General features: G+C 52.6%; 1 protein-coding gene across 1 annotated transcript in view; it reads right to left on the reverse strand.

Moving 5' to 3' along the window:
• Positions 1-24975, reverse strand: part of LOC137442077 (cadherin-23-like) — a 242134-nt gene that overhangs the window by 159931 nt on the left and 57228 nt on the right. The gene's annotated exons all lie outside the window — the stretch shown is intronic.

Consider the following 24975-nt stretch of genomic DNA (forward strand, 5'->3'; position numbering starts at 1 on the left):
TCAACTTAAGCCATTCTATGATTCTGTGATCCCCAAGTCTTTCTCCCAGGGAGGGTGGCTGCCAGCTCATTTCCATAAACATAACCTCAACAGATACTCTCTGGCCTCCTTGGCAGAGAGGGCCTCATCACTTGAGCCCAAACTTTCCAGCACCACACAGCAGAGAGAGTTTCCACTCCTCCGATTCAAACTGAGCTCAGCGTTACACACTTCTCTTTCCAGGTGCTAAGGGGAAGCATCAGCTTACTCCACCACCAAAGCCACTTCTGCTTTAATTACTGTGCTGGAGGAGGAGTGAAAAAGGGTGGGAGGACAGCAGCACCTCTCAAAAAAGGGTCTCTTAATGAACAGACAAATAAATGAGGAAAGAACTGTTTCTGCCATCAGAAACACAGGAGGTCTTCACCAGTTATGAGAGGGGGAAAGCCCTCAACAAGCAGGCCAGGATACACATAGATTCATAGAATGGCTTCAGTTGGAAGAGACCTTGAAGGTCATCCAGTTCCAAAACCCCTGCCATGGGCAGGGACACCTTCCACTAGCCCAGGTTGCTCAAAGCCTCATCCAGCCTGGCCTTGAAGACCTCCAGGGAGGAGGCCTCCACAGCCTCCCTGGGCAACCTGTTCCAGCGTCTCACCACCCTCACTGGAAAGAATTTTTTCCCTGATCTTCACTCCAAATCTGCTCTCCTCAACCTTCAGTCCATTGCCCTCCCTCCTATCACTATAAGCCCTTGTCAAGGGATTTCTTGTAGGGCTTTCTTCAGGTACTGGAAGGCTGCTCTAAGGGCTCCCCAGAGCCTTCTCTTCTCCAGACTGAAGAGCCCCAACTCTCCCAGCCTGCCCCCGCAAGGGAGGTGCTCCAGCCCTCTGATCATCTTCACAGCACTCCCCTGGCTTTGTTCCACGCACTACTGCCATCACCCATCGCATACAGGAGGGGAAAGGAGCCAGACAGAGGTGACAGAGAAGAGGGAAAACAAATCTGTGCAGTCAAATCCATTTCTGAAGGAGTTTGTCAAGCTGGGAAGCAAAAGGCACAGCAGAGAGCTTTCCCTAGCTCCTCAGACACTCAAAGCCAAGCAGGAGACAGAGCCTGTAATTTCTCTGCTGCATTTAGTTATTTTAAGTGGGGAGTCAGTGTCAAGACAGAATCCATAAGCAGACCTGACAACCAGCAGTAAACCTTGGAGAGAGGCATAGCCTGCCTTTGTTCCCCCAGCCCAGCTCTTGTGGAGACCTTTAAAAAGGTGTTTAAAGCTGCTGAACAGGGAAGAGCACAGCAGCAGGAGAAGAGCAAAGCATTCCCACTGCATCCACTTCGGCTGTGCCCATCACAAGAAGGACACACAGCTGTTGGAGCAAGTCCAGAGGCCACAAAGACGATCCCAGGGCTGCAGCACCTCTGCTATGAGGATAGGCTGAGAGAGGTGGGGGTGTTCAGCCTGGAAAAGAGGAGACTCCAGGGGGACCTTAGAGCTGCCTTCCCATACCTGAAGGGATCCCACAGGAAGGCTGCAGAGGGGCTTTTCATAGAATCAATGAGGCTGGAAGAGACCTCAAAGATCCTCAAGTCCAACCTGTCACCCAACACCTCATGACTGCTAAACCATGGCACCAAGTGCCACATCCAATCCCCTCTTGAACACCTCCAGGGATGGGGACTCCACCACCTCCCTGGGCAGCGCATTCCAATGGCTAACAACTCTCTCTGGGAAGAACTTTCTCCTCACTTCAAGTCTAAACTTCCCCTGGTGCAGCTTGAGACGGTGTCCTCTTGTTTGGGTGTCTAGAGACAGGACAAGGAGGAATGGTTTGAAGCTGAGGGAGGGGAGGTTCAGACTGGACCTTAGGAAGAAGTTCTTCAGTACAAGGGTGGTCAGACTCTGGAATAGGCTGCCCAGGGAGGCTGTGGATGCCTCCTGCCTGGGGGTGTTCAAGGCCAGGTTGGATGAGACCTGGAGCAACTGAGTCTAGTTGAGAGGCATCCCTGCCCATAGCAGGGAGGTTTGAGTAGATGATCTTTGAGGTGCCTTCCAATCTAAGCCATTCTGTGAGTCTATGAAGCAGCAGCTCTGAGAGAGGGCTTTTTGGGTTTTCTTTGCTATTTACCCAGTACTTTAGTTAACTTGATGAGAAATGGGGGGGGGGGGGGGGGAAATTACCAAAAATAAAAACTAAAAATCAATGGCATATTGAACTTCTGTGACATTATCATCAAGGCAAACAGAGGCTCTGCTGGCAGGTGTTGTGCATGCAGGCACCTCCCCAGGCAGCACATTCCAATGGGCAATCACTCTCTCTATGAAGAGCTTCTTCCTAACATCCAGCCTAAACTTCCCCTGGCACAGCTTGAGACTGTATCCTCTTGTTCTGGTGCTGGTTGCCTGGCAGAAGAGACCAACCCCCACCTGGCTACAACCTCCCTTCAGGGAGTTGCAGACAGCAAGAAGGTCTCCCCTGAGCCTCCTCTTCTCCAGGCTAAGCAACCCCAGCTCCCTCAGCCTCTCCTCACAGGGCTGTGCTCCAGACCCCTCCCCAGCTTTCTTGCCCTTCTCTGGACACCTTCCAGCAACTCAACATCTTTCCTAAATTGAGGGGCCCAGAACTGGACACAGGACTTGAGGTGTGGCCTAACCAGTGCTGAGTCCAGGGCACAATGACCTCCCTGTTCCTGATGGCCACACTGTTCCTGGTCCAGGCCAGGATGCCATTGGCCACTTGGGCACACTGCAGGCTCATGTTCAGCCTACTATCAATCAGCACCCCCAGGTCCCTCTCTGTTTGGCAGCTCTCAGCCACTCTGACCCCAGGCTGTAGCACTGCATGGGGTTGTTGTGGCCAAAGTGCAGCCCCTGGCACTTGGACTTGTTGAATGCCATCCTCTTGGCCTCTGCCCATCTGTCCAGCCTGGCAAGGTCCATCTGCAGAGCTCTTCTACCCTCTAACAGATCAACACCAGCTCCCAGCTTGGTGTCATCTGCAAATTCACTGATGACTGACTCAATGCCCTCATCCAGATCATCAATGAAGATGTTAAAGAGCACAGGGCCCAGCACTGATCCCTGGGGCACACCACTGGTGCCTGGCTGCCAGCTGGCTGTGGCACCATTCACCACCACTCTCTGGGCTCGGCTCTCCAGCCAGCACAGGCTGCATCAGCATGAAAGAGAGAAGTAAATACAACTGCATCAAAAAAAAACCAAAGGCAAAGAAGCAAACCAGGAGAGTAAACAAGGCACAAAACACTTGAACAGGAAGGAATTCGGACCTGTGAAGTCATTCCTGGTACAAAAAGGGTTCCTGCACTTCAGAAGCCCTCTTAAAAGTAATTTCCTCTCCAAACTGCCTGGGAGCCTCATAATTACCAGCAATGATCACAGAGCCATTCATTTCATCCTCAAATTAATACATCATGTTGGGAAGGATATCGTGTTAATTTATCACAAGATTTATGAAACTTGTAACTTTTTTTTTCCCCCCCTCTTTCTAATGAGTTTTATGCAAATCTGCCTCCAGCCATTGTTTGTGCCAAAAGGCAAGGAGAAAGTTGCCTCCCAGAAAGCAGCTCTGCCAGCAAGTCTCACTCCCTTCCAGTGATACCTGTCCTTCCCTCTTCATAGACTCACAGAATCGTCAGGCTTGGAAGGGACCTCAAGGCTCAGCCAGCTCTAACCCCCCTGCCATGGCCAGGGACACCTCACACTCCAGCAGGTTGCTCACAGCCACATCCAGCCTGGCTGCAAACACCTCCAGGCAGGAGGCTTCCACCACCTCCCTGGGCAACCTGTGCCAGGCTCTCACCACCCTCATGGGGAACAACTTCTTCCTCACATCCAATCTCAATCTCCCCACTTCTAGTTTTGTTCCATCCCCCCAGTCCTATCACCCCCTGACACCTTAAAAAGTCCCTCCCCAGCTTTCTTGGAGCTCCCTTCAGATACTGGAAGGCCACAAGAAGGTCTCCTGGGAGCCTTCTCTTCTCCAGACTGAACAGCCCCAACTCTCTCAGTCTGTCACAGAATCATAGAATCAATAAGGTTGGAAGAGACCTCAAAGATCGTCCTCATAGGAGAGCAGCTCCAGCCCTCTGCTCATCCTCATGGCCCTTCTCTGGACACCTTCCAGCACCTCCAGATCCTTCCTGCAATAGAGGCTCCAGAACTGGATACAGCACTCCAGGTGGGGTCTCCCCAGGAAGCAATTCTTTACTGCGAGGGTGGTGAGACACTGGAATGGGCTGCCCCCAGGGAACTTGGGGATGCTTCATTCCTGGAAGTGTTTAAGACCAGGCTGGATGAGTCTTTGAGCAACCTGGGCTAATGTGAGGTGTCCCTGCCCAGATCCTTCCTGTAACAGGGGCTATTTTTGAATCACAGAATCACCAAGGTTGGAAGAGACCTCCAAGATCATCAAGTCCAACCTGTCACCACAGATGACATGACTACTAAACCATGGCACCAAGTGCTACATCCTATCCCCTCTTGAATACCTCCAGGGATGGGGACTCCACCACCTCCCTGGGCAGCACATCCCAATGGCTAACAACTCTCTCTGGGAAGAACTTTCTCCTCACCTCCAGCCTGAACTTTCCCTTACCTGGACAGATTCCAACCCCCCCTGTACATTGCCATCCTAGGCAACCTACTGTGAGTGACCCTGCTTAAGCAGGGGGTGGGGGGATGGACTAGGTGATCTCCAGGGGTCCCTTTTGGGATTTGAGGCATTGAGTGTTAAACTAATTTTAAAGGTGGTCCACTCCCATCTTTGTCCAAGGAGAGACAAAGAAGCAGAGGAGCATTAAGGAACTGTGAAATTAAAGTATTCAGACCTTCCAGAGTGGGAAGTTCATATAAAACAGGTGATAAAGACCAAGGGAAGCATAAGCACTGAGCATCATGGGGCTATAAAGGGGGAAATCACAGCAGATTAAGCTGATATTTTACAGCAGAGCTGTAAGCTGAAGACAGGAATGCACAAGGTGCCCTGCCAGCCCAGGAAATCACTTGGTGCAGCACCCTCCAAAGCCTGAGATTTGCTGAAGATCAAGGCAATACTCAGGAGCATAGGCACGAGGTACAGAGCAGGCATGGCCATTGCCAGTGCACCCACAGCAGGCAAACTGCCTTCACTTCTGAGCACTTCCAACAGGAAATCAGCCTGAGACCTCCATCAATACCTGCACAGCTCTGCCTAGGAGAATCCAAAGGGATTCTCAACCCCCCCCCCCCTAAATATTAGATGCAGGCTGGCTCCTGGAAGCTACTCTCATGCAACCATTCATGAGATTCACATACAGGGGATGGGAGGAGGCAGGATGAACTGATACAAAAGAACAAGCAAAGGAAAACAGGAATCTGGGCTCAGCAGGAAGATCCCAGAGATGTTAAATCAGTAAATTTGCTGATGACACCAAGCTGGGGGCAGGAGTTGATCTGCTGGAGGGTAGAGAGGTTCTGCAGAGAGACCTCGACAGGCTGGACAGATGGGCAGAGGCCAAGGGCAGGAGATTGAACACATTCAAGTGCCAGGTGCTGCACTTTGGCCACAGCAACCCCAGGCAGTGCTACAGGCTGGGGTCAGAGTGGCTGGAGAGCAGCCAGGCAGAGAGGGACCTTGGGGTGCTGGTTGGTAGTACGCTGAAGATGAGCCTGCAGTGTGCCCAGGTGGCCAGGAGGGCCAAGGGCATCCTGGCCTGCATCAGGAACAGTGTGGCCAGCAGGAGCAGGGAGCTCATTCTGCCCCTGGACTCAGCACTGGTTAGGCCACACCTCGAGTCCTGTGTCCAGTTCTGGGCCCCTCAGTTTAGGAAGGAGGTTGACTTGCTGGAATGAGTCCAGAGAAGGGCAACAAAGTTGGTGAGGGGTTTGGAACACAGCCCTGTGAGGAGAGGCTGAGGGAGCTGGGGTTGCTTAGCCTGGAGAGGAGAAGACTCAGGGGTGACCTTATTGCTCTCTACAACTCCCTGAAGGGAGGTTGTAGACAGGCAGAGGTTGGTCTCTTCTCCCATGCAACCAGCACCAGAACAAGAGGACACAGTCTCAGGCTGCACCAGGGGAGGTTTAGGCTGGATAGTAGGAAGAAGTTCTTCCCAGCAAGAGATTGGCCATTGGAATGGGCTGCCTGGGGAGGTGGTGGAGTCCCCATCCCTGAAGGTGTTCAGGAGGAGACTTGCTGGGGTGCTTGGTGTCATGGTTTAGTTGTTTAGGTGGGTTGGATTGGTTGATGGGTTGGACACGATCTCTGAGGTCTCTTCCAACCTGGTCTGGTCTATTCTATTCTAAACAGGGGCCAAAAGCCTCGTCATCACCTGGAAGCTTTCAAAACCAGTCTGGAAAAGATGCTACAAACCCAATCCAGGAATAACTCCCTGCCAGAAACACCAACTAGATGAGATTTGAACCCTCATTTCAGCAGCTCTGGGAAGTGGAGAGCACGGTGCTCCTCTCCTGTAGGCCAGACCCATCCCCTCTGCAGGGCTGTGCTGCCAAATATCTCCATGTCTTTTCCAACCTTATTGATTCCATGAGCCACCTCCTACCTGTCCCTGAAACACCTCCACTGCTCTTGTACACCACCACCACCACCCCCTCCCACCTCCACCTCAGACTCCTGAAGGAAAATCTGGCTAATACAGCCTTGATTAACATTTCTGACACAAAGTTTATACCCTAAATCCAGAGAATATCCTTTTCTAATTAATTTTTTGAGCTAAGAAACAGCCCAGAAAGAATAAGGAATATTTCCTTTGTTCCTTCTTGCCTACTCCTGACCTCCCCTCCCACCCCCCCAAAAAAACCCAACCCACACAACACAACCAAAAGTTCATTTTTTTAACTACTTAGAATAGAATAAACCAGGTTGGAAGAGACCTTCAAGATCATCGCGTCCAACCTATCATCCAACACCACCTAATCAACTAACCCATGGCACCAAGCACCCTGTCAAGTCTCCTCCTGAACACCTCCAGTGATGGTGACTCCACCACCTCCCCAGGCAGCCCATTCCAATGGGCAATCACTCTCTCTGTGTAAAACTTCCTCCTGACCTCCAGCCTGAACTTCCCCTGGCGCAGCCTGAGACTGTGTCCTCTTGTTCTGGTGCTGCTTGCCTGGGAGAAGAGACCAACCTCTGCCTGTTTACAACTCCCCTTCAGGTAGTTGTAGAGAGCAATAAGGTCACCCCTGAGTCTCCTCCTCTCCAGGCTAAGCAGCCCCAGCTCCCTCAGCCTCTCCTCACAGGGCTGTGTTCCAAGCCCCTCACCAACTTCGTTGCCCTTCTCTGGACTCGTTCCAGCAAGTCAACCTCCTTCCTAAACTGAGGGGCCCAGAACTGGACACAGGACTCAAGGTGTGGCCTAACCAGTGCAGTGTACAGGGGCAGAATGACCTCCCTGCTCCTGCTGGCCACACTGTTCTTAATGCAGGCCAGGATGCCATTGGCCCTCCTGGCTGCCTGGGCACACTGCAGGCTCATGTTCAGCCTACCATCAACCAGCACCCCCAGGTCCCTCTCTGCCTGGCTGCTCTCAGCCACTCTGACCCCAGCCTGTAGCACTGCATGGGGTTGTTGTGGCCAATGTGCAGAACCCGGCACTTGGATGTGTTCAATCTCATGCCGTTGGACTCTGCCCATCTGTCCAGCCTGTCGAGGTCTCTCTGCAAAGCCTCTCTACTCCCTAGCAGATCAACTCCTGTCCCCAGCTTGGTGTCATCAGCAAATTTACTGATGATAGACTCAATGCCCTCATCCAGATCATCAATAAAGATGTTAAAGAGGATGGGGCCCAGCACTGATCCCTTAATGGACCAAAGGAAACTGTCACAGGGTACCAGGATGGAGGGAGACACCACCCAGTTCTCTTCTGCATGAATAAAATGGCTCAATAAAAGGTAAAAAACAAACAACCCAGATCATCAAATGATGGTGAGACCATCAAAAGCAGCATGGCCAGCTGGTCAAGGGAGGTGATTCTGCCCCCCTGATCTGGTGAGACCTCACCTGGAGTACTGTGTACAGCTCTGGAGTCCTCAACACAAGAGGGACATGGACCTGCTGGAGGGGGTTCAGAGGGAGGCCACCCAAATGATCAGAGGGCTGGAGAACCTCTCCCATGAAGGCAGGCTGAGGGAGTTGGGGCTGTTCAGCCTGGAAAAGAGAAAGCTCCAGGGAGACCTTAGAGCTGCATTTCAGTATCTGAAGATGACCTACAGGAAGGCTGGGGAGGGACTGTTTGGATGGGCCTGTGGTGATAGGGTGAGGGACCTGCCAAGAAGTATTTTGCCACCTAACCCCATGTAGCACCAGAGGTGTGGAGCACCCATGTTTTCAGAGGCATCTGCCAGCTGGACAGAAAGACCAAGTAACCAGCTGAAGTAAGCCATGCAGACTCTCTTGGAACGGCTGGACAGTGCTTATTTGGGGGATGATGAAGTCAAAACATGTCATCAAGAGAGCAGGATGTGACCAGCATAGAATCATCAGGGTTGGAAGGGACCTCAAGGCTCAGCCAGCTCCAACCCCCCTGCCATGCCCAGGGACACCTCACACTCCAGCAGGTTGCTCACAGCCACATCCAGCCTGGCTGCAAACACCTCCAGGCAGGAGGCTTCCACCACCTCCCTGGGCAACCTGTGCCAGGCTCTCACCACCCTCATGGGGAACAACTTCTTCCCAACATCCAATCTCAATCTACCCACTTCTACTTTTGTTCCATTCCCCCCAGTCCTATCCCTCCCTGACACCCTCAAAAGTCTCTCCCCAGCTTTCCTGTAGCCCCCTTCAGATCCTGGAAGGCCACAATTAGGTCTCCTGGGAGCCTTCTCTTCTCCAGCCTGAACAGCCCCAACTCCTTCAGTCTGTCCTCATAGCAGAGCAGCTCCAGCCCTCTGCTCATCCTCGTGGCCCTTCTCTGGACACACTTCAGCACCTCCAGACCCTTCCTGTACTAGGGGCTCCAGAACTGGACACAGTACTCCAGGTGGGGTCTCGCCAAGGCACAGGAGGAGAATCATCTCCAGAAAGAGTGGTCCAGGGCAGCTGGAAGGCTGAGAGCTATCCTAAGTCCAGAGAGTACCAACCAGCTCTGCTGGCAGGGACGGTAGTGAGGACTGAAACCAAATCTTATCTCCTGGGATTGCTTTCTACTTTAGTGGATGCAATGAAGTATTAGGAGCTCAAATAAGCTCAGCCAGATGGGCATCAACTCTCAACTTGGAAAAACAGGAGCAGATACTTCTTGCAGCCTCCTGCTGAGGAGGAACCAGGAGACTAGAAGATGAAGCTGACCCACAAGATGAAGCTGAACTCCTGGACTTCACTGCTTCCTTTTGGCCATACCAAGCTTTCTAGCAACACACTGGGGCAAAAAAGAGGAGCAGGACCCCAGAAATCTAGTTAATGAGGTGCTTGGTGCCACTTGGTGCCAAATAAATCATTTATGAGTAAGGTGACACATGCAGTAGTTTGCATCTCACACCCAGACCAGGTCAGGTAGCTTTGAAGAAGAGTGAAGCTGTTCTGCAATTAATATGAGGTCAGAGATAAACCTGGTTAGATTGCAACACCTGTGGACCAAGTGTTCCAGGACAGTCCTGGCACTGAGCAGGACTATAAGACCCCTGTAAGGTGTAAGACACCCCCAGAAAAGTAAAGGCTACGATGTCAAAGAATCATAGAATGGTCCAGGCTAGAGGGGACCTCCAAAGGACATCCAGTCCAAAGGACACCCAGTCCAAAGGCCATCCAGTCCAACCTCCCCACAGTCAAGCAGGGACATCCCCATCCACACCAGCCTGCCCAGGGCCTTGCTGAGCCTCACCTTGAATATCTCCAGGGAAGGAGCCCCAACTACCTCCCTGGGCAACCTGAACCAGTGTTCCACCACCCTCATGGTGAAGAACTTCTTCCTGATATCCAATCTATATCTCTAACTCTACCAAGCTTGGTGCTAAACCATGGCCCTCAGCACCACATCTCTGCCTCTTTTAAACCCCTCCAGGGATGGGGATTCAACCACCTCCCTGGGCAGCCTGTGCCAGTGTTTAAGAATCTTTTCACAGAATATGCCTTGGTGGAAGAGACCTCAAAGATCATCCAGTCCATCCATTCTCTAACTCTACCAAGCCTGGTACTAAACCATGGCCCTCAGCACCACATCTCCACTTCTTTTAAACCTCTCCAGGCATGGGGACTCCACCACCTCCCTGGGCAGCCTGTGCCAGTGTTCCACCACCCTCATGGTGAAGAACTTCTTCCTGATATCCAGTCTAAATCTGCCCTTCTCTAGTTTGAAGCCACTGCCCCTGGTCCTTTGCAAACAGTCTCCATCCTTCCTGCAGCCCCCTTTCAGGTACTGGAAGGCTGCTTTTAGGTCTCCCTGGAGCCTCCTCTTCTCCAGGCTGAACACCCCCAGCTCTCTCAGTCTGTCCACATAGCAGAGCTGCTCCAACCCCCTGATCATTTTCTTGCCCCTCCTCTGGACCCTCTCTATCAGGTCCATGTCAGAAATGTTAACCATGAGAACATCAGAGCTGAACTGCTCCATTACCACAACATCAGCTGCACTCCAGTAACCCAGAGGAGCCAGGGTGTGAAAAATGCCACCTCAGAGAGCTGCTTCCTCCACCAGCCACCCTGGCAAGCTGAGAAGCTGATCAATATGAATGGGGAAAAGGGATGGGGGAGAGAAAAAAGAAGAAGGGGAGGGGGGGGGGGGGAAAGAGCCAACCCAAAACCCAAACTGTCAGCAGAATTCCACTTGCTCAAGTGAAGTTTGAGCAGGATTCATTCATGTCTTGTTTGAAATCTCATCTGTGCCTTACAAAAGGCTGAAACAGCCCCGAGGCTCTCAGTCTCGCTTGGAATATAAAACCCCCAGTGCCTACAGCTTGCCTGTGGCCCAGCTGCTCCACTCACTTCAGGGGGAACAAATAAATATAGCCATCCCCATCCCAGATATTGCAGGGTGTTGTGTGTGCTCCAGCACACGCTTTGGTATGCGCAGCCGAGCCTCAAAGCCAGAAGGCAGCGGTGCCAGCGGTCAGACTTCCGTCTGCAGGCTTCGCAGCCGTAAGCAAATTGGCCTTGGACTGTCACCGTAACTCTCTGAGGTTTCAAGCCCTCTGCTGGGTGATGAATTCTGCCTCCTCATAATGAAGATGCAGTGAAATCTCTTCTTGATTTATCTTACTGGAGTTGAGTTAGCACCTCTTGATCGCCGAGAGATAGAACTCGCGGGAAAAGGAAGGAGCAGGGAATCTGCAGCCCAAGGCAGCCAGCTTAGGAAAGGTTACACTTAGTGCTCCACTCACCCTTTGAAAAAGCAAACTAAAGCTTCAGGAGAATCAAGAGGAACAACCAGATGTTTGGAAGACTCTCAGGCAAAGGTGGCAGTCCTGGGAAATGCAGCCCATGCAACTCATCAACCCCTGTTGATCCTGGCCTTGAAGCTACCTTCCTCCATGCACAGCCCAGCTCCGCGGGGCTGGCAGCAGCTGCTACATCACCTTGCACGGAGTGCTTCAGAGTATCAGAGAATCTTTTAGGTTGGAAAATACCTTTAAGATCACACACAGAATCACCAGGGTTGGAAGAGATCGCAGAGATCATCAAGTCCAACCTGCCACCCAACACCTCATGACTACTAAACCATGGCACCAAGTGCCACAGCTAATACCCTCTTGAACACCTCCAGGGATGGAGACTCCACCACCTCCCTGGGCAGCACATCCCAATGGCTAACAACTCTCTCTGGGAAGAACTTTCTCCTCACCTCCAGCCTAAACCTCCCCTAGCACAGCTTAAGGCTGTGTCCTCTTGTTCTGGTGCTGCTGGCCTGGGAGAAGAGACCAACCCCCACCTGGCTACAACCTCCCTTCAGGGAGTTGCAGACAGCAAGGTGGTCTCCCCTGAGCCTCCTTTTCTCCAGGCTAAGCAACCCCAGCTCCCTCAGCCTCTCCTCACAGGGCTGTGCTCCAGACCCCTCCTCAGCCTTGTTGCCCTTCTCTGGACACCTTCCAGCATCTCAACATCTTTCCTAACCTGAGGGGCCCAGAACTGGACACAGGACTCAAGGTGTGGCCTAACCAGTGCAGAGTCCAGGGGCACAATCACCTCCCTGCTCCTGCTGGCCACACTATTATTGATGCATACCAGGATGCCATTGGCCTTCTTGGCTTTGAATGCAAACCACTAACGCAACACTGCCAAGCCCACTAAGCCCATGGTTGGAGTAGATGTGCTATGGAGGTCCCTTCCAACCTCAGTCATTCTATGATTCTGTAATTCACAGAATGTTAGAGGTTGGAAGGGACCTCCAGAGATCATCCAGTCCAACCTCCCCTGCAAAAAACAGCATCACCTAAGGGTAGTCAGCACAGGAATGCATCCAGGTGGGTTTTCAAAGCCTCCAGGGAAGGAGACTCCACAACCTCTCTGGGCAGCCTGCTCCAGGGCTCTGGCACCCTCACTAGAAAGAAGTTTCTCCTCATGTTGAGCTGAAACCTTCCCTGTTCAAGTTTGTCTCCATTGTTCCTTGGCTTATCACTGTGCACCACCCAAAGGAGCTTGGCCCCCTCCACTTGCCCCCCACCCCTCAGCTATTGATAGGCATTGATCAGATCCCCTCTCAGCCTTCTCCTCTCCAGACCAAACAGCCCCAGGGCTCTCAGTCTCTCTTCACAGGAGAGATGCTCAAGTCCCCTAAGCATCCTCCTGGCTCTCCATTTGACTCTCTCCAGCAGGTGTCTGTCTCTCTTGAACTGGGGAGCCCAGAACTGGACACAGCATTCCAGGTGTGGTCTCACCAGGGCAGAGTAGAGAGGGAGAAGAACCTCCCTAGCCCTGCAGGCCACACTTTTATTCATGCACTCCAGGATCCCATTTGCCCTCTTGGCCACAAGGGCACATTGCTGTCGCACTTGCTGTCCACCAGGCCCCCAAGGCCTTTCTCCATGGAGCTGCTTTGCAGCAGGGCATTCCCTCAGCACCACACCTACACAAGCTTTCAAATCTCTCCAAGGATGGCGACTCCGCCATGCCTCCCTCCTCCTCTCTTCCTCCTCAAATGCCAAAGAGAAGGTGGAGAGAGGCTTGGCAGGTGGTGCCTGGGTATCTGAGGCAGAGGCTTATCTGGGTCCCTGCCACAGCATGGCAGTAAATTGCTTGTTGATAAATGAGGCTATTTAGGAGCAAGTGATGCCAGCATTAGGGTTATTAATGACGCCGACGTGGAGAGACATTTAAGAGCAGCCCCACGTTCCATTGTCCTCTCGCCTATGAGTAATGGCCCACTTCAGCTACAGGCCTTCCAAACCAGCTTGGGCTGTTTTAACAACAGAAACAAAATGAGACTGAGGGAAATGGATGGAGCACGCTGGACTGACGGCTCTAACCTATGGAGGCAGCCAAGCTCCTTCCGGAGGAGTTGGGCGAAGCTCCAGTCTTCAGGTGGTGTGAAACTGAAAGCATCCAAACACCAAAGCACTTCCACACATCCCTGCAAGCTCCCAGGAGTCATATCATAGAATTGTTTTCAGTTGGAAATGTCCTTTAAGATCATCCAGTCCAACCATTCTCTAACTCTACCAAGCCTGGTGTTAAACCATGGCCCTCAGCACCACATCTCTGTCTCCTTTAAACCCCTCCAGGGATGGGGATTCAACCACCGCCCTGGGCAGCCTCTGCCAGTGTTTAAGAATCTTTTCACAGAATCACTGAATATGCCTGGGTGGAAGAGACCTTAAAGATCATCCAGTCCAACCATTCTCTACCTCTACCAAGCCTGGTGCTATGCCATGTCCCTCAGCACCACATCTCCACCTCTTTTAAACCCCTCCAGGGGTGGGGATTCAACCACCTCCCTGGGCAGCCTGTGTTTGAGAATCTTTTCACAGAATCACTGAATATGCCTGGGTAGAAAAGACCTCAAAGATCATCCAGTCCAACCCTTTGAGCCAGCACTGAAGGGTCACCACTAAACCATGTCCCTAAGCACCAGGTCCAGGAGCTGCTTGAACTTCTCCAGGGATGGTGAGTCCACCACTGCCCTGGGCAGACCATTCCAACATTGGATAGCCCTGTCAGTGAAGAAGTATCTCCTAGTACCCAGCTTAAGCCTCTCATGGCACAGCTCATAACCATTTCCTCTAATCCTGTTGCTTCCCATGCAGGAGAACAGGCTGGCCCCCTCAATTTAGGAAAGATGTTGGCTTGCTGGAACGTGTCCAGAGAAGGACAACAAAGGTGGGGAGGGTTTTGGAGCACAGCCCTGTGAGGAGAGGCTGAGGGAGCTGGGGTTGCTTAGCCTGGAGAGGAGGAGGCTCAGGAGAGACCTTCTTGCTCTCTACAACTCCCTGAAGGGTTGGTCTCTTCTCCCAGGCAACCAGCACCAGAACAAGAGGACACAGCTGCACCAGGGGAGGTTTAGGCTGGATGCTAGGCAGAAATTCTTCATAGAGAGAGAGTAATTTGCCATTGGAACGTGCTGCCCAGAGAGGTGGTGGAGTCACCATCACTGGAGGCGTTTAGGAGGAGACTGGATGGGGTGCTTGGTGCCATGGTTTAGTTGATTAGATGGTATTGGGTGATGGGTTGGACTCAATGATCTCAAAGTTCTCTTCCAATCTGGTCTGGTCTATTCTACTCACTCCAACCTCTCCTGCAGTGAGGAAGTTTCTTCTGATACCCAACCTAAACCTCCCTAAGGGCAACTTGAGGCCATCACACAACACTTAGCATCTTGCTCTCCCAATCTACAGCCCTGTGGAGCAAAGCCACCCAAACACAAGGGGAAAGTCAGGCTGCCACAGCCTAAACTGGAAGCAGCAGCAGCCCAGCTGTACTGTGCAGCACGTGGTACACCCCAGAGCACGGCCAGCATCATATTTGTTGAAGCCTGAGAGGCTTTCACAGGGCCATTACCTCACTTTGCACATCAGCAGTGCCTAAACACGGCCAGGAGGACAATGAGTGAGAAATAAAAGGAGCTGTTTGCGGAGAGGGGGAACTTGGAACCAAGCTCGGCAGTCGCTGGTGGGAGCGCAAGGCAGCGCTCACAAGCACACAGCTGTAAACTTGTTTCAGAGTTAATGCACCCACGAGTGGTTTTCTTTTTCCTGTGACAGCCTACATGGCCTGCAAACAAACATCTGGAGAGCTCTGTTACAGCTGGACCATTATCCCCAGCGACTCAAGCCTTCAATTAATTTAGCCTTTCTCATTTGCGAGTTGTCTGCAAATAGACTTGGGCTTGCAGGCTTTTCTTTTGTTGTTTTGAATCCATCCAGTGAATGCTTTATTAAAAGCATATTTCAGGCAAAGCACTGCCTGCTAAAAGCTCCTACAACTGTTGCTCTGAGGGTTGGCAGCCGGCTCTCTGCACCGTGCAAACGGTCACTGCGCTCAGGTGGGAGCACCTTTGCGTCTTGATGGAGTGCAGCGCACCTCCCAGCAAGAGCTTTCCAAGGCTCTGTAGAAGCACCTGCATGAAAACATCTCCTCCCACAAGTACACTGCCTGAATCTCCTTCAGAGACACAAAGTAGCTTGCCAAGAAGTTCACAGAATCACAGAATGTTAGGGGCTGGAAGGGACCTCCAAAGATCACCCAGCCCAACCCCCCTGCCAGAGCGGGGTCACCTGCAGCAGATCACACAGGAACACATGCAGGTGGGTTTGGAATATCTCCAGAGAGGGAGGCTCCACAACCCCCCTGGGCAGCCTGTTCCAGGGCTCTGTCACCCTCACAGGGAAAAATTCTTCCTCCTGGTTCTGTGGAACTTCCTATGCCTCAGCTTCCACCACTGCCCCTTGTGCGGGCATTGGGCATCACCCAGCAGAGCCTGGCTCCAGCCTCTGGGCACTCACCCTGCACATCTTTATCAACAGCAATGAGGTCACCCCTTAGGCTCCTCTGTTCCAAGCTCCAGAGCCCTCAGCTCCCTCAGTCTCTCCTCCTAAGGAAGATGTTCCACTCCCTTCAGCATTTTTGTGGTTCAGTGCTGGACTCTTTCAAGCAGTTACAGTATCACAGTATCACTTAGGTTGGAAGGGACCTCGAGGATCATCAAGTCCAACATATCAACACAGACCCCATGACTAGACCATGGCACCAAGTGCCACGTCCAATCTCCCCTTGAACACCTCCAGGGTCGATGACTCAACCACCTCCCTGGGCAACCTGTTCCAATGACGAATGACTCGCTCGGTGAAGAACTTCCTCCTCACCTCGAGTCTAAACCTCCCCTGAGTTCCCTGAGGTCCTTCTTGAACTGGAGGCCCAGAGCTGGACACACTATTCCAGATGCAGCCTCAGCAGGGCAGAGGAGAGGGGAAGGAGAACCTCTCTTGATCTACTGCCCACAACCCTTCTAACCCACCCCAGCACAACATTGGCCTTCTTTTGTTGCCACAAATAGAACAAGAGTGGGGTTGAATGCCAGAGTGAATGGACTGTGTGCAAAACACCAGTGGAAACCTCTCTTGAGAGCTTCCACACCACCTTGCAAGCATCCACAGGGCTTTTTCTTCAGGATCCTACCTGCCCAGGCCTGTTTTGACTCAAAACTCCAAGGAATGCTTGCTGCAAGGAATTTCATCACAGCAGCAAGAGAAAAAGGGCTGAGGAAGGAAGTGGTGAAGGACTGCTTCCAAGAGTGATGTAATCCCTTGGGCACGCAACAAGCCCAAACTCCTTCTTGCCTGTGTACTACAAACTGTAACCCACACAGCACGTGTGGCAGGTCTGAAATCACAAATCCTCCTACAAGCACTGCTTTAGTCTTCTACAAAGTATCACAGTACATTAGAGGTTGGAAGGGACCTGCAGAGATCATCCACTCCAACACCCCCTGCAAAAAACAGCATCACCTAAGGGTAGTCAGCACAGGAATGCATCCAGGTGGGGTTTGAAAGCCTCCAGGGAAGGAGACTCCACAACCTCCCTGGGCAGCCTGCTCCAGGGCTCTGGCACCCTCACTGCAAAGAAGTTTCTCTTCATGTTGAAGTGAAAGCTTCTGTGTTCCAGTTTGTATCCATGGTCCCTTGGCTTATTACTGTGCACCACCCAAAGGAGCTTGGCCCCCTCCACTTGGCCCCCACCTCTCAGCTATTGATAGGCATTGATCACATCCCCTCCCAGCCTTCTCTTCTCAACACTAAACCAGCCCCAGGACTCTCAGCCTCTCTTCACAGGGGAGATGCTCAAGTCCCCTAATCATCCTCCTGGCTCTCCAGTGGACTCTCTCCAGCAGGTCTCTGTCTCTCTTGAACTGGGGAGCCCAAAACTAGACACAGCATTGCAGGTGTGTTATCACCAGGGCAGAGTAGAGAGGGAGAAGAAGCTCCCTAGCCCTGCTGGACACGCTTTTCTTGCTGCACCCCAGGATCCCATTTGCCCTCTTGGCCACAAGGGCACATTGCTGTCGCACTTACTGTCCACCAGGACCCCAAGGCCTTTCTCCATGGAGCTGCTTTGCAGTAGGGCAGCCCTGTGCCAGTCCAAAGCAACCCCCTGGCTGCTGCTCCAAGCTTTACTCCAGAGGCTGCACCATCTCAGCAGAGGGTGAGAAGCAGCACGACACCCTAGTTATGTTGCTGCTGGTTAAGAACAAGTAATTTCCCTGCTTTTTTGGACAAGTGAAACAGGTTTTTCCATGACCTTTGTCACAGTGCTAAGAAGACAGAGAAGCAAACGTTGCAGAGAGAAGCAGCAGTGCCTGCAAACTCCTCACGCTGCAGATGTAAAGCTGCTGGGATGAGCAGCAGCAAGCAGGACCTTGTCCCAGGGATGCCAGCAGGACTCAGATTGCAAATACCACTTAGCTTCACAAGCTGCCATTTCTCTGTACTTTCTCTCCATTGAATTTGGGGACAGGCAGAAGGCAAGCCAGAGACACAGAATCCTTCTGGCTGGAAGACGCCTTTAAGATCAAGTCCAACCATTAACCCAGCAGTGCCAGGTCACCACTAAACCACATCCCTCAGCACCACATCTGAATAGAATAGACCAGACCAGACCAGGTTGCAAGAGATCTTTGAGATCATCAAGTCCAACCTATCACCCAGCATCATCTAATCAACTAAACCATGGCACCAGGCACCCCATCCAGGCTCTTCCTAAACACCTCCAGGGATGGGGACTCCACCACCTCCCGGGGCAGCACATCCCAATGGCCAATCTCTCTTTCTATGAAGAACTTCTTCCTAACATACAGCCTAAATCTCCCCTGGCACAGCTTGACACTGTGTCCTCTTGTTCTGGTGCTGGGTGCCTGGGAGAAGAGACCAACCCCCACCTGGCTACAACCTCCCTTCAGGGAGTTGCAGACAGCAAGAAGGTCTCCCCTGAGCCTCCTCTTCTCCAGGCTAAGCAACCCCAGCTCCCTCAGCCTCTCCTCACAGGGCTGTGTTCCAAACCCCTCCCCAGCCTTGTTGCCCTTCTCTGGACACCTTCCAGCATCTCAACATCTTTCCTAACCTGAGGGGCCCAGAACTGGACACAGGACTCAGGGTGTGGCCTAAGCAGTGCTGAGTCCAGGGGCACAATGACCTCCCTGCTCCTGCTGGCCACACCATTCCTGATCCAAGCTAGGATGCCATTGGCCTTCTTGGCTGCCTGGGCACACTGCAGGCTCATGTTCAGCCTACTATCAACCAGCACCCCCAGGTCCCTTTCTGCCTGGCTGCTCTCAGCCACTCTGCCCCCAACCTGTAGCACTGCCTGGGGTTGCTGTGGCCAATGTGCAGCACCTGGCACTTGGATGTGTTCAATCTCCTGCCCTTGTACTCTGCCCATCTGTCCAGCCTGGCAAGGTCTCTCTGCAGAGCTCTCCTACCCTCCAACAGACCAACACTACCTTCCAGGGATGGGGACTCCACCACTGCAGTGTAAGCCTGGTGCAGGGCTTGGACCTGGACTTCTCCAACTTATTTGATGCTGATCTTTTCCCTCATTTGCAACCTAAACCTCCCATGGGGCAACTTGTGGCCATTTCCTGTCCCTTGTTACTTAGAGACCAACCCTCACCTCACTCCAACCTCCTTACAGGGCTTTGTAAAGAGCAATGAAGTCTCCCCTCAGCCTCCTCTTCCCCAGGCTAAGCAACCCCAGATCTCTCAGCTTCTCACCAGCCCTGTTCTCCAGGCCCTTCACCAGCTTTAGTGCCCTTCTCTGGACATGCTCCAGCACCTCAGTGTCCTTCCAGCAGTGAAGAACACAAAGATACAAAGTGCAAGACCTCTCATTCCTGATCCTTTACCCCACTGTGCTGCCTTGCTCAACAGCAGACTTCCCCAAGAGCTCCACTGTGTGTCTCCCCATCAGGACACTCAGCCTAAGGCACACATCAGCCTGGGCTTCAAGGGACCTCTTCCTGCCAAGGTGGCTCAGTGCTTAAAGGGGTGGCTGAGCCTTTGCAGCCCTTGCCTGGTGTCCAAGGCAGCATTCCAAACCCCTCCTCCTCCCTTCAGCCATGTGTTAAAACCAGCTGAAATATTCAGACCCAAACTGCAGAAGAAACTCCACACGACATCCCCAGCTGCTGGCTTGTTTGATGGCAGAAAGAAAGCAATCACTGAGGTTTCACAGCCTGTTCTAAAAGTGGAAATCTATGAAGAGAAAAGTGATCCAATAAGTCACACTTTTAGGGTGTTTTGGGTTTTTTTTTCCCTCTCAATTGCTCCAAGTGAAGGCTTTCAAAGCTGCTCTTTCTCCTGAAGTCCTGATGGAGGGAGAAATGGGTATTGACCACCAAATTCAGCACCTGCTTGTATGTGGCAGAGGAGCCCCAGCCAGCTCTGCCCCAACATCTGCACCACATACACTGAGCCCCTTTGGCAGCACCAGCCTCTAGCTCACATCCAAGACCAGCCATGTCCTAAAACTCCTGTGCTCCTCCAGAGCCCTCTCACAGGATGTTAGGGGTTGGAAGGGACCTTTGGAGGTCACAGAATCACCAAGGTTGGAAGAGACCTCCAAGATCATCAAGTCCAACCTGTCACCACAGACCTCATGGCTAAACCATGGCACCAAGTGATGATCGAGTCCAACCCCACTGCCAGAGCAGGACCAGAGAATCCAGAACAGGTCACACAGGAACACATCCAGATGGGGCTGGAAAGGCTCCAGAGAAGGAGACTCCACAACCTCTCTGGGCAGCCTGCTCCAGTGCTCTGTGACCCTCACAGTGCAGAAGTTCCTCCTCATGTTGAGGTGGAACCTCCTGTGCTGGAGTTTCTATCCGTTGCCCCTTGTCCTATCCCAGGGTGCAGCTGAGCAGAGCCTGTCCCCTCTCTCTTGACTCCCAGCCCTCAGATATTTATGGACATTAATCAGATCCCCTCTCAGTCTGCTCCTCTCCAGACTAACCAGACCCAGATCTCTCAGCCTCTCCTCACAGGGCAGTGCGCCAGTCCCTTCAGCATCCTGGTAGCCCTCTCAGTGATTCCTGCCTGCATTGCCAGCTCCTGCAGGCAAATCCAGCTTCCTTCTCGTGAAGGGGTTTGAATCACACTGCAATGAATGGTGCTGCTCCACAAACACATCCCAGAGGGATCAAGGACCCCATCTGGAAGCAATACCTGCTCAGAGCAACAGTCCCATGAGAGAAAACAAGGCCTAAGCAGCACGTGCCTTCCTCTTCAGGTACAGTGGAAGCAGGGAAAGGACAGCTCAGTGCTGAGGGTTTGAACTCATGGGTGCCAAGCTGGATATGAGCCAGTGCCATGCACTCACAGCCCAGAGCCAGCTGTGTCCTGGGCTGATCCCCAGCAGTGTGGGCAGCAGGGGGAGGGAGGGGATTCTGCCCCTCTGCTCTGCTGAACCCCCATCTGCAGTGCTGGGGCCAGCTCTGGAGCCCTGAGCATAGGAGAGACATGGACCTGTTAGAACCAGAGGATGCCACAGCAATGATGGGAGGGCTGGAAGCCCTCTGCTGTGAGGTCAGGCTGAAAGAGTTGGGGTTGTTCAGCCTGGAGAAGAGAAGGCTCCAGAGAAACCTTCCTGTGGACTTGTAGTGTTTCTTTGCCAGGCCTGTTGTGACAGGACAAGCAGTGATGGTTTGAAACTAAAAGAGGGAGATTCACAGTGAAGAGAGGAAGAATTTTTTTTCACTCTGAGGGTGCTGAGACCCTGGCCCAGGTTGCTCAAAGAGGTGGTAGTATCCCCACCCCTGGAAATATTCCAGCTGAGGTTGTTTGGCTCTCTGAGCAGCCTGCTTTAGTTGCAGCTGTCCCTGCTGACAGTAGGGGGGTTGGAGCTGCTGATTTTTAAAGGTCCCTTCCAACCCAACCAGTCTACGGACTGTGGAAAAAGCATTCAACCAGATTAGAACCTTCCCTATTTCTTGGATGAAGAAAATCCACCCTACTCTCTCCACCTGAAGCTGTGGTTTGCAGACTGAGAATCCATGGGCAGCCCTTTGGCCCTCTTGGCTCTGCAGAAGGGCCTCGTGGGGTTGCCAGTCTCAATGAAATGCACCTGAAGGGATGAGCATTACCCCCAGGAGCTGGGAGGACCTGGCAAGCTCCACAGCCAGAAACCTCAATGACAAACCCACACTCATGCCATAAGCCCAAATGCACAGGCAGGGAACATCTTCCTGCCTTCCTCAGGCAGAAATGAACCTCTTTGTATGATTTTTATGATACTATGATAAGTGCAGGGTCCTGCAGCTGGGTGGAGGCAATCCCAGGCACAAATCCAGGCTGGGCAGGGACTGGCTGGAAAGCAGCCCTGAGGAGAGAGCCTTGGGGGTGCTGGGGGACAAAAAGCTCACCAGGAGCTCTCAGTGTGCACTTGCAGCCCAGAAAGGAAATCAGCTCCTGGGCTGCATCAGGAGAAGTGTGGCCAGCAGGGCAAGGGAGGTGATTCTCCCCCTCTGCTCAGCTCTGGTGAGACCCCACCTGGAGTACTGCCTCCAGTTCTGGAGCCCCTATTACAAGAGGGATGTGGAGGTGCTGGAAGGTGTCCAGAGAAGGACCAGGAGGATGAGCAGAGGGCTGGAGCACCTCTCCTGTGAGGACAGACTGAAGGAGTTGGGGCTGTTCAGTCTGGAGAAGAGAAGGCTCCCAGGTGACCTCATTGTGGCCTTCCAGTATCTGAAGGGGGCTACAGGAAGGCTGGGGAGGGACTGCTCAGGATCTCAGGGAGTGATAGGACTAGGGGGAATGGAATGAAGCTGGAGGTGGGGAGATTCAGGCTGGAGGTGGGGAGATTCAGGCTGGAGGTGAGGAAGAGGTTCTTCCCCATGAGAGTGGTGAAGCCCTGGAATGGGTTGTCCAGGGAGGTGGTTGAGGCTCCATCCCTGGAGGTGTTTCCGGCTCTGTCCAGGCTGATCTAGTGTGGGGTGTCCCTGCCCATGGCAGGGGGGTTGGAACTAGCTGATCCTTGTGGTCCCTTCCAACCCGGACTGATGCTATGATAGTTTTCCTCCTCCCCATTGAAGGGCAGCTCTTCCCCTTCTCCTTCTGCCTTGCCCTTGGCAGGATGCAGAGAGCACCCAGACAGACCTAGGCAGCTCCCAAAATTTCCTCCAATCTGGTCTGAGATTATCTCTGTCATTATTAAAGAGTGCTAATAAGCCCTTATTAGCCAAGAGTGACTGTGAGAGGAATAAGGGAAGGATTTTCCTAGGACCCAAAGTGCAAGAAATTCATAACTAACTTAATGCCTCTACCAATAAGAGCTACTTCTGCTGAGGCTATTTTAAAACCAATCTGACTCTTTCCAGAGGCAAAAAAAAAAAACAACCCAAACCCACATAAAGGAGTTTTGCTTCTTTCATGAAGACAGTCACACAAACAACAACAAAGAAAACCCAAAACCCCCAAAATAATGTCACTGGTTGCACCAGAGTTGTCCTTCTCCAGCAGCTAACCAGCAAGTAGAGTAGGGTAGGGGACAGTAGGGGAAGGGAGGGGAGAGGAGGGGAGGGGAGGGGAGACCACGTAGCATCAAACCAAAGGGCACAGCACATCTTGGGGTATAATGAATCACAGCATCACAAAGGTTGGAAGAGACCTCAAAGATCATCAAGTCTAACCTGTCACCCAGCACCTCATGACTACTAAACCATGGCACCAAGTGCCACAACCAATCCCCTCTTGAACACCTCCAGGGATGGGGACTCCACCACCTCCCTGGGCAGCACATTCCAATGGCTAACAACTCTCTCTGGGAAGAGCTTTTTCCTCACCTCCAGTCTAAACTTCCCCTGGTGCAGCTTGAGACTGTGTCCTCTTGTTCTGGTACTGCTTGCCTGGGAGAAGAGACCAACCCCCACCTGGCTACAACCACCTTTCAGGTAGTTGTAGAGAGCAATGAGGTCACCCCTGAGCCTCCTCTTCTCCAGGCTAAACAACCCCAACTCCCTCAGCCTCTCCTCAGAGGGCTGTGCTCAAGGCCTCTCCCCAGCCTTGTTGCCTTTTTCTGGACACATTCAAGAGTCTCAATGTCCTTCTTCCTAACCTGAGGGGCCCAGAACTGGACACAGGACTCAAGGTGTGGCCTAACCAGTGCAGAGTCCAGGGGCAGAGTGACCTCCCTGCTCCTGCTGGCCACACTGTTCCTGATGCAGGCCAGGATGCCATTGGCCTTCTTGGCCACCTGGGCACACTGCTGGCTCATGTTTAGGCAGCTGTCAATCAGCACCCCCAGGTCCCTCTCTGTTTGGCAGCTCTCCAGCCACTCTGACCCCAAATCCATGCTGCATTCCCAGCCTTTGAAGATTTGGGGATGCTTAGGCCTGTTCTCCCAAGCTCTCCTGTGCACCCCTTCTCCAAGCACGCTCAGAGGCTTCCCCTTCAACCTCCCTGGCTTCAGCAAGAGCCTTCTGAGGTGCCTCCAGGATGACTGATGAGTTGCTCCGTTGTTTTTGAGCAGCTCCCGTGCCGCAGCAGCACAGGGGCTGACAGACCTTGGGAGCCTAGGCATTAATACTGGAGATTTATAGCCAAATCTGTCACGCTTGGAGAAGCTTTTCCCCCAAGAACTACACTGCCTGAAGGTCGCTTTTCCCGGGCAATAAGTGCAAAGAAAGTTTCTCAGCCACTTTGGCCTCCGCCAAAGGGCAAGCAGGAGAGCAAAGGGAGGATGGGGGGGAGGGGGGGCACAGCCACCAGTGGGTGTGCCCAGCCAGAGCAGGCCCAAAGATCCCATCTGATCGTTGGGCAACATGCTGTGCTGCAGGCCCCACCAGGGGGCAAAAGCATGCCCTGATCTGAGAGCCCTCCCCTGCATCCCAACCTTCACATCCTCAGAGGGTGAGGGAATATCCACAAAGCAAGAGTCCAGCATCTTGATGGGTCTGGACTCTTTTCAGTGGTTCCCAGAGACAGGATGAGGGGCAACAGGCACAAACTGGAACCCAGTAGGGTCCATCTAAACATGTGTGGTGGGTTAACACCCATTCTGAAACCAAACCAGGGTGGAGGGCTTGTGGGTGATTTGCCCTCCCTGCAGGGCGTTTTCCCCTGGGAAACTGAGTCTGTTCCACTCCCCCCTCCCTGCCCAGCTAGGGTATAAAAAGCAGGGCATTGCAGCTATTAGGTCTCCTTTTGTTATGAGAGCTACTGCAGCTGCCTCCCTGTTCCTCTGCCACGTGGTCAAAGTATCAGTCAGGGTTGGAAGGGACCACAAGGATCATCCAGTTCCAACCCCCCCTGCCATGGGCAGGGACACCCCACACTAGATCAGCCTGGCCAGAGCCTCAGCCAGCCTGGGCTTAAACACCTCCAGGGATGGGGCCCCAACCTGGTGGGGCCTGATCCTTCTCCCTGCTGCCTCCATGCCTCTTCAGAGAGAGATTGGTTTTGTATTCTTCTTCTTTGTCCCCCTCCCATCCATCCTTGTTCCTTGCCCTTGTGAACCTTACCTGTTATTGATATATATGTGTATATATGTATATATATTGTTTAAAGAGAACTCTTTACCTCTCTACTTCCAGGTCGACTCCAAATTATTGTTTGGTGGATTTGTC

Source organism: Melanerpes formicivorus, unplaced genomic scaffold (genome assembly GCF_026170545.1).
Source record: "Melanerpes formicivorus ecotype bairdi unplaced genomic scaffold, bMelFor1.0.p_v2 SCAF_6, whole genome shotgun sequence".
In the NCBI taxonomy this organism is placed as follows: domain Eukaryota; kingdom Metazoa; phylum Chordata; class Aves; order Piciformes; family Picidae; genus Melanerpes; species Melanerpes formicivorus.